Raw genomic sequence first — 6140 nt, 5'->3', positions numbered from 1 at the left:
AGATTTCCAGACCTTTACATATAATTCTGCCCGTCTGTGTATAGTTGGAAGGGCAAATACAACTGTAGGAAAAACAGTGCCTATAAGTTTTAAGAACAAGAATATTTCAAAATTAGGATGATGTCTCCCTTTTCCCCCAGTAAAAGTTAAATGTAATTAAAAAGGCGAGTCATTCTGTTGTTTGGTTTTTTTTTAGGAAGAATGCATAATTCAGTTACACTTTTTATTCTAAGCTTGCATAGACAAAATATTAATGTCACCTACATGTTAGGCATGCACTCAGTCCTGCTCTTAAATTCCCACCCAAGCTGACGTTGGCTTCAGAGCAAGTGGGATTGGGCCCTGAACTGACTGTTTTGGGTCAAGTTTTTTTTAGTGTTAGTGTAAATGAGCTTTTTCAAATGTAGGAAGAAAGTCACAAGTCTCTCTTGTTTATTAATTTAAATTTTATGGTCCAGGTCAATGATAATAGTTTAACAATTTTGTACAACCCCATTTAAGTTTTGTGTTTTTACTGCAAAGAAGTACATAATTTTGGACAGATCAGGCACTTTTAGGTTTGTAAGATTCAGAACCACCTTATTTTGAATATTTCAAGTGTGTTCTACTTTTTCCCATACTTTGGCTTAAAGCCAATGTTTTAATGTTTTGCTGCAACATTCACATTTCATGATTTTTCAGTGAGAAATGTTACATGACACAAATATTCTTCATCAGCTCTATGTTTTATCCATTATACAGTTCTCTTAATCCTGAATGAGGTGATTTACATTACTATCATATGATTATTTTTCAGTAACTGCGAGGATTACACATATATCATTTTTCCAACTGCTTGACCAGAGAAAAATTCATCAACAAGCAAAAAAAAAGATGTGAAAGCTGCCCAATGTAAAGGTGTTTAAAAGAAAATTTTGTCCTCTGTCCAAACAGCAGCAGAAGTTACTCCCTCCATAATCTCTTATCTTTCTGCCCTACGCACCCCATTTTTCTTCCCATCCTCAGCACTCCAACTTGTTTCCTAGCCACATTTAAAAATTGAGGGGGAAAAACCCCTTAATTTAAAAAATTTTAAACCTTCAATTGGAAAGAAATGTTAGTTTTTAAGCATCCGTAACAAGTTTTTAAGACTATATGTTCTTTACAAGCCTCAGACTTAGCTGTTTTGTTTTTTTCTGGTTCCTTCCTTAAAATCTGCTGTACTAAATTGTAGTGCACCATCAGTCTGCAGAAACCAGTTTTTAACTTTTCATACACACACACTCATCTGCATTGTTTTTTCTCCACTCTCTTGGCGCTGCAAAATTCCTGATAATATTTTCAGGTCCTGATAACTGAGAGATCCAAACTGCATGAGCTTTCTCTTGACAAACCCAGCTTCTACCGGTCCTCATGGCCTTTCCTTCTTTTGAATTTAACTGGTTCCTGTGTCTGACTTGCCTCAGCAGCTAGGCAAGCAGAGGGAGCCTCAGGATTCAAAGAGATGACAGCTGCAAAGCCAGCACAGGACAGCGTAGTAGCTCTGTGCAGTCATCGTTTGGAGAAGTTAGAAAGCTATGGGTTGATTTTGGTAGAAAGTCCCATAAAAAATAGTGCCATCCACATATACCTGAGCTACCAGTAACATGCACTGAGGAGAGGGAAGGGGATGAAAAGGGAGGGGAGGGGGCAGGGGAGAAGTGAAGGTGAGGTGCATGTTCTCCAAGAGCCTTCTTACTCCTCTGAACATCCCTCAGCTTTTGTGGTTTTGCATATACTTGGTGTCAAGTGTTACAGAAGATAGTCTGTGCTGGGTTCTTGCGTAAGTGTTCTGAAGACAAGTTACTGCCACTGTTTTGTATGCATACATGACATACATGGATAATTTGAAAAATCATGTTTTCTTCAATTTACCCCAAAAGATACTAAGCTTGGGCTTTAAACAAGAGCAGTTGATCACAGGATCGCAGAAGAGCTGAGGCTGCAAGGGATCTCCAGAGATTGTCCAAACTCGTGCTCAAAAGTGGGGTGAAATAGGGCAGGTTGCTCAGAGCTGTGTTCAGGCAGGCTTTGGATATCTCCAGGGATGGCAACTCCACAGCCTCTCTGGGCAACCTGTTCCCATGTTTGACCACCCTCAGAATAAATAGTATCTTTCCTCATGTTTAAGTAAAATTTCCTGTATTGCAATTTGTGCCTGTTGCCTCATGTCCTTTCACTGGGCACTGCTAGAAGAGTCTGGCTCCATCTTCTTTTTTTTTTTTTTGCTTTTGATTTGTAATTTTATTTTGCGACTCCTAGGATTCTCAGTGTCCTGATTAGACTTAAAGCATTTGTTAAATGCAGACGACCTGCACTGAAATCATCAGTGCTGCTCATAGTATAAGAAAATATGGGATGCTTGAGGCATTGCAGCATCCTGGCTGGGGAGAAGTCTTGCAATCTGTCTCTCAGATATGCTCCATATAGCATCAGCAGATGATGGGCAGCACTCAGCATCATTAGCCACTCAATCAATATTACACTTTTTCCTCTTGCATGTTTTTTGTTTTCTTGTGGAGAACTAGTAGTTCACTAGAAACTCTAGTTGTCTTTGCTATACTAATCCAACTTTGTGTATAATACCCAGTTGCACGGTATTTACGTAAAGAGCTGTTTCTGGTTTTATACTACAGAACTAATTGTTCTGGTCCTTATCTCAGCTGCATCAAGCCAAAACTAGGTCACTGTTCTTTTAAACACGAACTACTTGGTAAATACAAAAATCTGCTATATTTTAAGAAAAGGAAGGTGATACAAAATAAGTTATGCTTTCACAAAGTAAGAAAGAATGAACAAAAAGATCAATGCTTGTTTTCTAAATCTTGTTTTGTTTTTTTCCTTTTAGTCTTATTCCAGCCCCCTTCAGCTTACGTTAAAGTGAGAAAGAGGGAGAAATTTGAAGTGTGAAACTTGTGAAACAAGTGAGCTTTTCACAGCCTTCTCTCTTGCCTCTAGCGGGGTCAATGCACCCATTTCCCAATGTGTTTCGCCTAGCCTTTCAAATTAACTGATTTGGAAACTTCTGATATCTTATTTTTTTTTCTTCTCATTCTCACACAAACTATTTGTCTAATGTTCGAGAAGAAAGATTAGCTCTCCCACTGTAAATCACTAAACTGATAATACTTACATAGCAAGTTACATATGCCATGAATAGCTTTTAAGATATTTTTGCTCTCGTGTAAAGAAGACCAGGTACAGAGTCACTTACTGGAGGAAAAGAAAATCAGCAGTTGATAATACAGGGTTCTCCTGTTAACACCTGTTAAAGACTTATCTATGACTAAGAAGTTCTGCCAATTCAAGACATCAGGTTTTCCTTGTTATCTTCATCTAGAATGGCTTATTAATCAACTAAAACAGAAAAGGTCTTGAAGAAAAAAAACCCAGGAAGAAGTCTAAACTAGCATTTGCAATGCCATTGAAGTACTTCATGAAGAAAAATGTTAATTAGCTATGCCATCTTTCTCCCAGGGTCCTTGTCCTAGCTCTTTGCAGCTCTGCAGGAAATGTTGTTTTAATACCTTTATACTCCTTCATAGTTTAGCCTCCTCATTTCAGCTGATCTGGTATAGCTACTGCCATGCCTGGCCTTTACAGCCCACTAGCGTCTGCGGCAAATGTCGTTGTCCTCTCTCCTCAGATTGCTAATTAAACATGAGGGAAATGAACTCCTACAAAACACATTTAAAGGTTCATTATGACCATAACGTTCTGCTTGCTGACCACGACTAGGAACAAGCAATGAACTCTATGTGTGCCTCGTTTCTCTGTTTCTTTTTCTGGTACTTTTAGTAATTATTGTTTTCTCTGCTGTACCACATTCTACTTCAGTTTCCTCTCTTAAAAACATACCAAGCAACCAACACAGCTACACCAATTGATCAGCTGAGATTTACAGCAGTCTCCTCCATTTGTCATCTGCTTGTGTCTTTGAGACTGAGCACGGCGAGGAAGGATTTTCTCTCATTATCTTGCACAGGGGGGGAGACAGGATTTGCACTGCCACCATTCCAAACGAATTTCTAAGTTACAGTCACTAATCACCCCAGTCTCATTAAATAGGTTTGGTTGTAAGGACCAGATCATATAATTTGTTTTTCTTACTGTATGAAAGGATACATGAGTCATTGGGCCTGATCCTTGCTCCAGAAATGTTTAATCCTTTAATTGTGCATGGAAAATACAAATAATGATTATTGAGTTGTAACGCTGGTAATCAAAGATGAAGGCTTTCTGCTCTATTCACAATTTCATGGCTGAGGGTATGAAACCACCTTTCCAAAAATCCTTATCAGTTTAATATGAAAACGCAGTCATATTAAAGCTATCAACAGAGGACGTGTATGGACATCTGAACAGGCCTTATCTTCCAAATTATAGACAACACGCAAAGCAGAAACTTCCACGGAGCAATACCCATTAGTTGAGCCAGCATGACATGATTTCACACCTGCCAGCACAGGCGACGCGTGTGGATGCGTATCCCAACAGCAGCCAAGCCGCAGCTCCTGCCCGTGCCTGTTGTCTCGCCCGCGGCAGAGGCGCTCAGCCCCGCTCCCGCACGTCCTTTGCCCTGGGTCACCGGTGCCAGGCCTGACGCCGGCAAGGGAGCAGCTCTCAGCTTCCGGCAGTGTCGCCGGGTACTGGTCGGTCCCGGTAGCACTAAGAAAGAAGTACCCCTAGTGTTAATATTAAATTTTGAAAGAAAATTAATCCCAGATTGAAATTACTAAGGCTAATTAACTAAAAATAAATAAGATGTATAAATTGCTGCAGTCTCAATGAGAGCCCAAGAGCAGCTGTTTTTTCTTAAAGCAACTGAGCTGGGTTTCTACAAGGCGATAGATATTGTGACTTGATTTTCTCTGACAGTTTGATAAAATACGAGTATAAATACTCATACTCCTCAGGCATAAGCAAAGCTGATGAATACTTTTTCTAGTGTGCTTATTTTAGGAGGATTTGTAACTCAAACTTCTCAGAAGAAAGATTGTAATTTTACTTTGTGATTTTATAGATGAATCCTGATCCGTTGTGGAGGAACTGTCTATATTGCTACAATACAAATACTGAGTAAAAATATTTCTCCAAAGCAAAAATGGAGACTGTAAGACATAATCTTTGCAATTTAGCACAGTTTGTTATCAAAGTTGTTCTCCAGCTGATCCCTGCGGAGGGAATTCTTCCTATACACAGGCACACCCATACGTGCATACACACACACGCAGCCAGCCGTTTTCAAGTGGCTTTTTTTCCTCTACTCAAAGCTCTGTTTCTGACTTCAAGGGGCTGAACAAAGCACCCCTCTTAACCCTGTGTCACTCCTATTGTCAGAAGTGAGCTCACCAGCGCTGAAATAAATCAGGTTTGGAGTACATCAGGTTGAAAGCTGAGTATGGGGAAATACGTTGGAAAGAGCAGATCTGCTAGGGTCAGCTGTGGTCTAGAAAGCACCGCCACACCAGCGATGTACGGCAGCGTAGGGTTCTGGAGAAGAGATCCATCAACGCTTTGAGGGGGAGGAGAGACATCGCAGTGTAATCTGATGGCTGCCTTCACGGGACTTGTGTTGTTCTATAATCCTGACACTCTGTCGAAAGGGAACCACTTAGGTTCTCGTATTTGGATAAGCAATTACAAATGTTGCTACTCTTTGCATAGAACATTTTTGCTGTGGAAGGGAAGTCTAGTTAGTACGCTCCATACTGGGATACTAGTAAAGCTGTTCCTGAGATGCCGAGGCTGCAGGGAGGGGAGCATGAGGTGTTCGTGGGATAAGGGCTTATGGTGCCTGACAGCGACTGTATCTCATGACAGCACGCAGTTGCAAATCCCCTGAACAGTATAAAACACCAGGTGGAATAAATTACTTTCCAGAAAGATTGTGATTCTTTGAAAAAGCTAAGAAGCAAAAGAGTGAAAATGTAACACGAGAAGAAAATATTTATGTAGAAGAGGAAATTGTTTTCACTGGACTTCTGCAGAAGCAGTCGTTCTAAATACATTCTGTACTTGATCGTCGCAGTGTCATTAATTACCGCAGGCCCGCATTTGCTCAGCTTCTAGCTAATGATCAGATCAAAACATTTTAAGATTCCTGAAGCACATATTTCTGA

The sequence above is a fragment of the Opisthocomus hoazin genome, chromosome 7 (assembly GCF_030867145.1).
Source record: "Opisthocomus hoazin isolate bOpiHoa1 chromosome 7, bOpiHoa1.hap1, whole genome shotgun sequence".
Lineage (NCBI taxonomy): Eukaryota > Metazoa > Chordata > Aves > Opisthocomiformes > Opisthocomidae > Opisthocomus > Opisthocomus hoazin.
The sequence above is the reverse complement of the archived record's forward strand: the minus strand, read 5'-3'. Positions refer to the sequence as shown.